At 41.9% G+C, this 8,083-nt stretch overlaps 10 non-coding genes and 8 pseudogenes across 10 annotated transcripts; all 18 read left to right on the top strand.

Moving 5' to 3' along the window:
• The first annotated feature begins 588 nt into the window (after window positions 1-588).
• LOC115181827 (uncharacterized) lies at window positions 589-704 on the top strand (annotated as a pseudogene).
• Window positions 705-1,142: 438 nt separating this feature from the next.
• Window positions 1,143-1,263, top strand: LOC115181873 (uncharacterized; annotated as a pseudogene).
• Window positions 1,264-1,423: 160 nt separating this feature from the next.
• Window positions 1,424-1,542, top strand: LOC115181851 (5S ribosomal RNA). Its single transcript, XR_003873528.1, has one exon. It is a non-coding gene; the product is annotated as a 5S ribosomal RNA (ribosomal RNA).
• Window positions 1,543-1,952: 410 nt separating this feature from the next.
• Window positions 1,953-2,071, top strand: LOC115181843 (5S ribosomal RNA). The gene has a single exon (XR_003873520.1). It is a non-coding gene; the product is annotated as a 5S ribosomal RNA (ribosomal RNA).
• Window positions 2,072-2,232: 161 nt separating this feature from the next.
• LOC115181867 (5S ribosomal RNA) lies at window positions 2,233-2,350 on the top strand. Its single transcript, XR_003873543.1, has one exon. It is a non-coding gene; the product is annotated as a 5S ribosomal RNA (ribosomal RNA).
• A 413-nt stretch (window positions 2,351-2,763) lies between these two features.
• LOC115181824 (uncharacterized) lies at window positions 2,764-2,872 on the top strand (annotated as a pseudogene).
• A 159-nt stretch (window positions 2,873-3,031) lies between these two features.
• LOC115181809 (5S ribosomal RNA) lies at window positions 3,032-3,150 on the top strand. The gene has a single exon (XR_003873503.1). It is a non-coding gene; the product is annotated as a 5S ribosomal RNA (ribosomal RNA).
• Window positions 3,151-3,557: 407 nt separating this feature from the next.
• On the top strand, window positions 3,558-3,676 carry LOC115181856 (5S ribosomal RNA). Its single transcript, XR_003873532.1, has one exon. It is a non-coding gene; the product is annotated as a 5S ribosomal RNA (ribosomal RNA).
• A 161-nt stretch (window positions 3,677-3,837) lies between these two features.
• Window positions 3,838-3,956, top strand: LOC115181844 (5S ribosomal RNA). Its single transcript, XR_003873521.1, has one exon. It is a non-coding gene; the product is annotated as a 5S ribosomal RNA (ribosomal RNA).
• A 409-nt stretch (window positions 3,957-4,365) lies between these two features.
• On the top strand, window positions 4,366-4,484 carry LOC115181875 (uncharacterized; annotated as a pseudogene).
• Window positions 4,485-4,891: 407 nt separating this feature from the next.
• On the top strand, window positions 4,892-5,010 carry LOC115181818 (uncharacterized; annotated as a pseudogene).
• A 161-nt stretch (window positions 5,011-5,171) lies between these two features.
• Window positions 5,172-5,290, top strand: LOC115181862 (5S ribosomal RNA). Its single transcript, XR_003873538.1, has one exon. It is a non-coding gene; the product is annotated as a 5S ribosomal RNA (ribosomal RNA).
• A 161-nt stretch (window positions 5,291-5,451) lies between these two features.
• LOC115181812 (uncharacterized) lies at window positions 5,452-5,560 on the top strand (annotated as a pseudogene).
• A 161-nt stretch (window positions 5,561-5,721) lies between these two features.
• LOC115181850 (5S ribosomal RNA) lies at window positions 5,722-5,840 on the top strand. The gene has a single exon (XR_003873527.1). It is a non-coding gene; the product is annotated as a 5S ribosomal RNA (ribosomal RNA).
• Window positions 5,841-6,249: 409 nt separating this feature from the next.
• Window positions 6,250-6,368, top strand: LOC115181872 (5S ribosomal RNA). The gene has a single exon (XR_003873546.1). It is a non-coding gene; the product is annotated as a 5S ribosomal RNA (ribosomal RNA).
• A 409-nt stretch (window positions 6,369-6,777) lies between these two features.
• Window positions 6,778-6,896, top strand: LOC115181876 (uncharacterized; annotated as a pseudogene).
• Window positions 6,897-7,304: 408 nt separating this feature from the next.
• LOC115181821 (uncharacterized) lies at window positions 7,305-7,423 on the top strand (annotated as a pseudogene).
• A 409-nt stretch (window positions 7,424-7,832) lies between these two features.
• On the top strand, window positions 7,833-7,951 carry LOC115181849 (5S ribosomal RNA). The gene has a single exon (XR_003873526.1). It is a non-coding gene; the product is annotated as a 5S ribosomal RNA (ribosomal RNA).
• The last annotated feature ends 132 nt before the right edge of the window (window positions 7,952-8,083 follow it).

Here is an 8,083-nt window from a genome sequence, read left to right as displayed (position 1 = left end):
ATGCAGCTTCCTGCTGCAAAATGCACTCTGTTTATCAGACTCACTTTGACTATATAGTTGTACCAAGAGATTGTTATATTGTTTATGGCCATACCAGCCTGGGTACCCCTGATCTCGGAAGCTAACAGGTCGGGCCTGGTTAGTACTTGGATGGGGACCGCCTGGGAATACCAGGTGCTGTAAGCTTTTTTCCACGAGGGTGTAATATTACACTATTTCATCAGCAACACTGCCTTGTAGTAAGCATTTATGATGAATTGACTAAATGCAGCTTCCTGCCTTTTTAATAGGATCAAAGTTCCGTGTGTTGTCAGTTAGCATCTGCCTTGTATTTAAGACAAATAATAATATTGTTGCTGAATGCGCTTGTGTGTGCTTTGTGCTCCCTTACCCTGTTCAAATGATGAAAAGAAATAAAGTTTGTATTTATATCCAACTACCTGTGCTATAAAGTGTGGCTACAGTGTTGTAATTTCTTCTACTTTTTCAGTGACACAAAGTTCAAGCTGCTATCTAATTGGTGAAAAATGCAATGTCTGTTTATCAGACTCACTTTGACTATATATGTTGTACCAAGAGATTGTTTACGTTTACGGCCATACAGCCTGGGTACGCCCGATCTCGTCTGATCTCGGAGCTAAGCAGGGTAGGGCCGTGGTTAGTACTTGATGGGAGACCGCCTGGGAATACATGTGCTGTAAGCTTTTTGTCCACGCAGGGTGTGCTCTTACACTATTTCATCAAGCAACACTGCCTTGTAGTTAAGCATTTAAATGATGAATTGACTAAATGCAGATTCCTGCTGCAAAAATGCAGTCTGTTTATCAGACTCACTTTGACTATATATGTTGTACCAAGAGATTGTTTATTGTTTATGGCCATACCAGCCTGGGTACGCCTGATCTCGGAAGCTAGCAGGGTCGGGCCTGGTTAGTATTGGATGGAGAGACCGCCTGGGAATACCAGGTGCCTGTAAAGCTTTTTGTCCCACGAGGGTGTGCTCTTACACTATTTCATCAGCAACACTGCCTTGTAGTAAGCATTTAATGATGAATTGACTAAATGCAGCTTCCTGCTGCAAAATGCAGTCTGTTTATCAGACTCACTTTGACTATATATGTTGTACCAAGAGATTGTTTATTGTTTACGGCCATACCAGCCTGGGTACGCCCGATCTCGTCTGATCTCGGAAGCTAAGCAGGGTCGGGCCTGGTTAGTACTTGCGATGGGAGGACCGCCTGGGAATACCAGGTGCTGTAAGCTTTTGTCCACGAGGGTGTGCTCTTACACTATTTCATCAGCAACACTGCCTTGTAGTAAGCATTTAATGATGAATTGACTAAATGCAGATTCCTGCTGCAAAATGCAGTCTGTTTATCAGACTCACTTTGACTATATATGTTGTACCAAGAGATTGTTTATCGTTTACGGCCATACCAGCCTGGGTACGCCCGATCTCGTCTGATCTCGGAAGCTAAGCAGGGTCGGGCCTGGTTAGTACTTGAATGGGAGACCGCCTGGGAAAACCAGGTGCTGTAAGCTTTTTGTCCACGAGGGTGTGCTCTTACACTATTTCATCAGCAACACTGCCTTGTAGTAAGCATTTAATGATGAATTGACTAAATGCAGCTTCCTGCTTTTTTAATAGGATCAAAGTTCCGTGTGTTGTCAGTTAGCATCTGCCTTGTATTTATAAGACAAATAATAATATTGTTGCTGAATGCAGCTTGTGTGTGCTTTGTGCTCCCTTACCCTGTTCAAATGATGAAAAGAAATAAAGTTTGTATTTTATCCAACTACCTGTGCTATAAAGTGATGGCTACAGTGTTTGTAATTTCTTCTACTTTTTCAGTGACACAAAGTTCAAGCTGCTTATCTAATTGGTTGAAAATGCAATGTCTGTTTATCAGACTCACTTTGACTATATATGTTGTACCAAGAGATTGTTTATCGTTTACGGCCATACCAGCCTGGGTACGCCCGATCTCGTCTGATCTCGGAAGCTAAGCAGGGTCGGGCCTGGTTAGTACTTGGATGGGAGACCGCCTGGGAATACCAGGTGCTGTAAGCTTTTTGTCCACGAGGGTGTGCTCTTACACTATTTCATCAGCAACACTGCCTTGTAGTAAGCATTTAATGATGAATTGACTAAATGCAGCTTCCTGCTGCAAAATGCAGTCTGTTTATCAGACTCACTTTGACTATATATGTTGTACCAAGAGATTGTTTATCGTTTATGGCCATACCAGCCTGGGTACCCCGATCTCGTCTGATCTCGGAAGCTAAGCAGGGTCGGGCCTGGTTAGTACTTGGATGGGAGACCGCCTGGGAATACCAGGTGCTGTAAGCTTTTTGTCCACGAGGGTGTGCTCTTACACTATTTCATCAGCAACACTGCCTTGTAGTAAGCATTAATGATGAATTGACTAAATGCAGCTTCCTGCCTTTTTAATAGGATCAAAGTTCCGTGTGTTGTCAGTTAGCAATCTGCCTTGTATTTATAAGACAAATAATAATATTGTTGCTGAATGCAGCTTGTGGTGTGCTTTGTGCTCCCTTACCCTGTTCAAATGATGAAAAGAAACTAAAGTTTTGTATTTTATCCAACTACCTGTGCTATAAAGTGATGGCTACAGTGTTTTGTAATTTCTTCTACTTTTTTCAGTGACACAAGTTCAAGCTGCTTATCTAATTGGTGAAAATGCAATGTCTGTTTATCAGACTCACTTTGACTATATATGTTGTACCAAGAGATTATTTATCGTTTACGGCCATAACAGCCTGGGTACGTCTGATCTCGGAAGCTAAGCAGGGTTGGGCCTGGTTAGTACTTGGATGGGAGACCGCCTGGGAATACCAGGTGCTGTAAGCTTTTGTCCACGAGGGTGTGCTCTTACACTATTTCATCAGCAACACTGCCTTGTAGTAAGCATTTAATGATGAATTGACTAAATGCAGCTTCCTGCTGCAAAATGCAGTCTGTTTATCAGACTCACTTTGACTATAATGTTGTACCAAGAGATTGTTTATCGTTTACGGCCATACCATCCTGGGTACGCCCGATCTCATCTGATCTCGGAAGCTAAGCAGGGTCGGGCCTGGTTAGTACTTGGATGGGAGACCGCCTGGGAATACCAGGTGCTGTAAGCTTTTTGTCCACGAGGGTGTGCTCTTACACTATTTCATCAGCAACACTGCCTTGTAGTAAGCATTTAATGATGAATTGACTAAATGCAGCTTCCTGCCTTTTTAATAGGATCAAGTTCCGTGTGTTGTCAGTTAGCATCTGCCTTGTATTTATAAGACAAATAATAATATTGTTGCTGAATGCAGCTTGTGTGTGCTTTGTGCTCCCTTACCCTGTTCAAATGATGAAAAGAAATAAAGTTTGTATTTTATCCAACTACCTGTGCTATAAGTGATGGCTACAGTGTTTGTAATTTCTTCTACTTTTTCAGTGACACAAAGTTCAAGCTGCTTATCTAATTGGTGAAAATGCAATGTCTGTTTATCAGACTCACTTTGACTATATATGTTGTACCAAGAGATTATTTATCGTTTACGGCCATAACAGCCTGGGTACGCCCGATCTCGTCTGATCTCGGAAGCTAAGCAGGGTTGGGCCTGGTTAGTACTTGGATGGGAGACCGCCTGGGAATACCAGGTGCTGTAAGCTTTTTGTCCACGAGGGTGTGCTCTTACACTATTTCATCAGCAACACTGCCTTGTAGTAAGCATTTAATGATGAATTGACTAAATGCAGATTCCTGCTGCAAAATGCAGTCTGTTTATCAGACTCACTTTGACTATATATGTTGTACCAAGAGATTGTTTATCGTTTACGGCCATACCATCCTGGGTAAGCCCGATCTCATCTGATCTCGGAAGCTAAGCAGGGTCGGGCCTGGTTAGTACTTGGATGGGAGACCGCCTGGGAATACCAGGTGCTGTAAGCTTTTTGTCCACGAGGGTGTGCTCTTACACTATTTCATCAGCAACACTGCCTTGTAGTAAGCATTTAATGATGAATTGACTAAATGCAGCTTCCTGCCTTTTTAATAGGATCAAAGTTCCGTGTGTTGTCAGTTAGCATCTGCCTTGTATTTATAAGACAAATAATAATATTGTTGCTGAATGCAGCTTGTGTGTGCTTTGTGCTCCCTTACCCTGTTCAAATGATGAAAAGAAATAAAGTTTGTATTTTATCCAACTACCTGTGCTATAAAGTGATGGCTACAGTGTTTGTAATTTCTTCTACTTTTTCAGTGACACAAAGTTCAAGCTGCTTATCTAATTGGTGAAAATGCAATGTCTGTTTATCAGACTCACTTTGACTATATATGTTGTACCAAGAGATTGTTTATCGTTTACGGCCATACCAGCCTGGGTACGCCCGATCTCGTCTGATCTGGGAAACTAAGCAGGGTCGGGACTGGTTAGTACTTGGATGGGAGACCGCCTGGGAATACCAGGTGCTGTAAGCTTTTTGTCCACGAGGGTGTGCTCTTACACTATTTCATCAGCAACACTGCCTTGTAGTAAGCATTTAATGATGAATTGACTAAATGCAGCTTCCTGCCTTTTTAATAGGATCAAGTTCCGTGTGTTGTCAGTTAGCATCTGCCTTGTATTTATAAGACAAATAATAATATTGTTGCTGAATGCAGCTTGTGTGTGCTTTGTGCTCCCTTACCCTGTTCAAATGATGAAAGAAATAAAGTTTGTATTTTATCCAACTACCTGTGCTATAAAGTGATGGCTACAGTGTTTGTAATTTCTTCTACTTTTTCAGTGACACAAAGTTCAAGCTGCTTATCTAATTGGTGAAAATGCAATGTCTGTTTATCAGACTCACTTTGACTATATATGTTGTACCAAGAGATTGTTTATCGTTTACGGCCATACCAGCCTGGGTACGCCTGATCTCGTCTGATCTGGGAAACTAAGCAGGGTCGGGACTGGTTAGTACTTGGATGGGAGACCGCCTGGGAATACCAGGTGCTGTAAGCTTTTTGTCCACGAGGGTGTGCTCTTACACTATTTCATCAGCAACACTGCCTTGTAGTAAGCATTTAATGATGAATTGACTAAATGCAGCTTCCTGCTGCAAAATGCAGTCTGTTTATCAGACTCACTTTGACTATATATGTTGTACCAAGAGATTGTTTATTGTTTATGGCCATACCAGCCTGGGTAAGCCCGATCTCGTCTGATCTCGGAAGCTAAGCAGGGTCGGGCCTGGTTAGTACTTGGATGGGAGACCGCCTGGGAATACCAGGTGCTGTAAGCTTTTTGTCCACGAGGGTGTGCTCTTACACTATTTCATCAGCAACACTGCCTTGTAGTAAGCATTTAATGATGAATTGACTAAATGCAGCTTCCTGCTGCAAAATGCAGTCTGTTTATCAGACTCACTTTGACTATATATGTTGTACCAAGAGATTGTTTATTGTTTATGGCCATACCAGCCTGGCTACGCCTGATCTCGGAAGCTAAGCAGGGTCGGGCCTGGTTAGTACTTGGATGGGAGACCGCCTGGGAATACCAGGTGCTGTAAGCTTTTTGTCCACGAGGGTGTGCTCTTACACTATTTCATCAGCAACACTGCCTTGTAGTAAGCATTTAATGATGAATTGACTAAATGCAGATTCCTGCTGCAAAATGCAGTCTGTTTATCAGACTCACTTTGACTATATATGTTGTACCAAGAGGTTGTTTATCGTTTATGGCCATACCAGCCTGGGTACGCCCGATCTCGTCTGATCTCGGAAGCTAAGCAGGGTCGGGCCTGGTTAGTACTTGGATGGGAGACCGCCTGGGAATACCAGGTGCTGTAAGCTTTTTGTCCACGAGGGTGTGCTCTTACACTATTTCATCAGCAACATTGCCTTATTGTAAGCATTTAATGATGAATTGACTAAATGCAGCTTCCTGCCTTTTTAATAGGATCAAAGTTCCGTGTGTTGTCAGTTAGCATCTGCCTTGTATTTATAAGACAAATAATAATATTGTTGCTGAATGCAGCTTGTGTGTGCTTTGTGCTCCGTTACCCTGTTCAAATGATGAAAAGAAATAAAGTTTGTATTTTATCCAACTACCTGTGCTATAAAGTGATGGCTACAGTGTTTGTAATTTCTTCTACTTTTTCAGTGACACAAAGTTCAAGCTGCTTATCTAATTGGTGAAAATGCAATGTCTGTTTATCAGACTCACTTTGACTATATATGTTGTACCAAGAGATTGTTTATTGTTTACGGCCATACCAGCCTGGGTACGCCTGATCTCGTCTGATCTCGGAAGCTAAGCAGGTTCGGGCCTGGTTAGTACTTGGATGGGAGACCGCCTGGGAATACCAGGTGCTGTAAGCTTTTTGTCCACGAGGGTGTGCTCTTACACTATTTCATCAGCAACACTGCCTTGTAGTAAGCATTTAATGATGAATTGACTAAATGCAGCTTCCTGCCTTTTTAATAGGATCAAAGTTCCGTGTGTTGTCAGTTAGCATCTGCCTTGTATTTATAAGACAAATAATAATATTGTTGCTGAATGCAGCTTGTGTGTGCTTTGTGCTCCCTTACCCTGTTCAAATGATGAAAAGAAATAAAGTTTGTATTTTATCCAACTACCTGTGCTATAAAGTGATGGCTACAGTGTTTGTAATTTCTTCTACTTTTTCAGTGACACAAAGTTCAAGCTGCTTATCTAATTGGTGAAAATGCAATGTCTGTTTATCAGACTCACTTTGACTATATATGTTGTACCAAGAGATTGTTTATCGTTTACGGCCATACCAGCCTGGGTACGCCCGATCTCGTCTGATCTGGGAAACTAAGCAGGGTCGGGACTGGTTAGTACTTGGGTGGGAGACCGCCTGGGAATACCAGGTGCTGTAAGCTTTTTGTCCACGAGGGTGTGCTCTTACACTATTTCATCAGCAACACTGCCTTGTAGTAAGCATTTAATGATGAATTGACTAAATGCAGCTTCCTGCCTTTTAATAGGATCAAAGTTCCGTGTGTTGTCAGTTAGCATCTGCCTTGTATTTATAAGACAAATAATAATATTGTTGCTGAATGCAGCTTGTGTGTGCTTTGTGCTCCCTTACCCTGTTCAAATGATGAAAAGAAATAAAGTTTGTATTTTATCCAACTACCTGTGCTATAAAGTGATGGCTACAGTGTTTGTAATTTCTTCTACTTTTTCAGTGACACAAAGTTCAAGCTGCTTATCTAATTGGTGAAAATGCAATGTCTGTTTATCAGACTCACTTTGACTATATATGTTGTACCAAGAGATTGTTTATCGTTTACGGCCATACCAGCCTGGGTACGCCCGATCTCGTCTGATCTGGGAAACTAAGCAGTGTCGGGACTGGTTAGTACTTGGATGGGAGACCGCCTGGGAATACCAGGTGCTGTAAGCTTTTTGTCCACGAGGGTGTGCTCTTACACTATTTCATCAGCAACACTGCCTTGTAGTAAGCATTTAATGATGAATTGACTAAATGCAGCTTCCTGCCTTTTTAATAGGATCAAAGTTCCGTGTGTTGTCAGTTAGCATCTGCCTTGTATTTATAAGACAAATAATAATATTGTTGCTGAATGCAGCTTGTGTGTGCTTTGTGCTCCCTTACCCTGTTCAAATGATGAAAATAAATAAAGTTTGTATTTTATCCAACTACCTGTGCTATAAAGTGACGGCTACAGTGTTTGTAATTTCTTCTACTTTTTCAGTGACACAAAGTTCAAGCTGCTTATCTAATTGGTGTAAATGCAATGTCTGTTTATCAGACTCACTTTGACTATATATGTTGTACCAAGAGATTGTTTATTGTTTACGGCCATACCAGCCTGGGTACGCCCGATCTCGTCTGATCTCGGAAGCTAAGCAGGTTCGGGCCTGGTTAGTACTTGGATGGGAGACCGCCTGGGAATACCAGGTGCTGTAAGCTTTTTGTCCACGAGGGTGTGCTCTTACACTATTTCATCAGCAACACTGCCTTGTAGTAAGCATTTAATGATGAATTGACTAAATGCAGCTTCCTGCTGCAAAATGCAGTCTGTTATCAGACTCACTTTGACTA

This window comes from Salmo trutta, unplaced genomic scaffold, assembly GCF_901001165.1.
Source record: "Salmo trutta unplaced genomic scaffold, fSalTru1.1, whole genome shotgun sequence".
NCBI lineage: Eukaryota > Metazoa > Chordata > Actinopteri > Salmoniformes > Salmonidae > Salmo > Salmo trutta.
The sequence above is the reverse complement of the archived record's forward strand: the minus strand, read 5'-3'. Positions and strand labels throughout refer to the sequence as shown.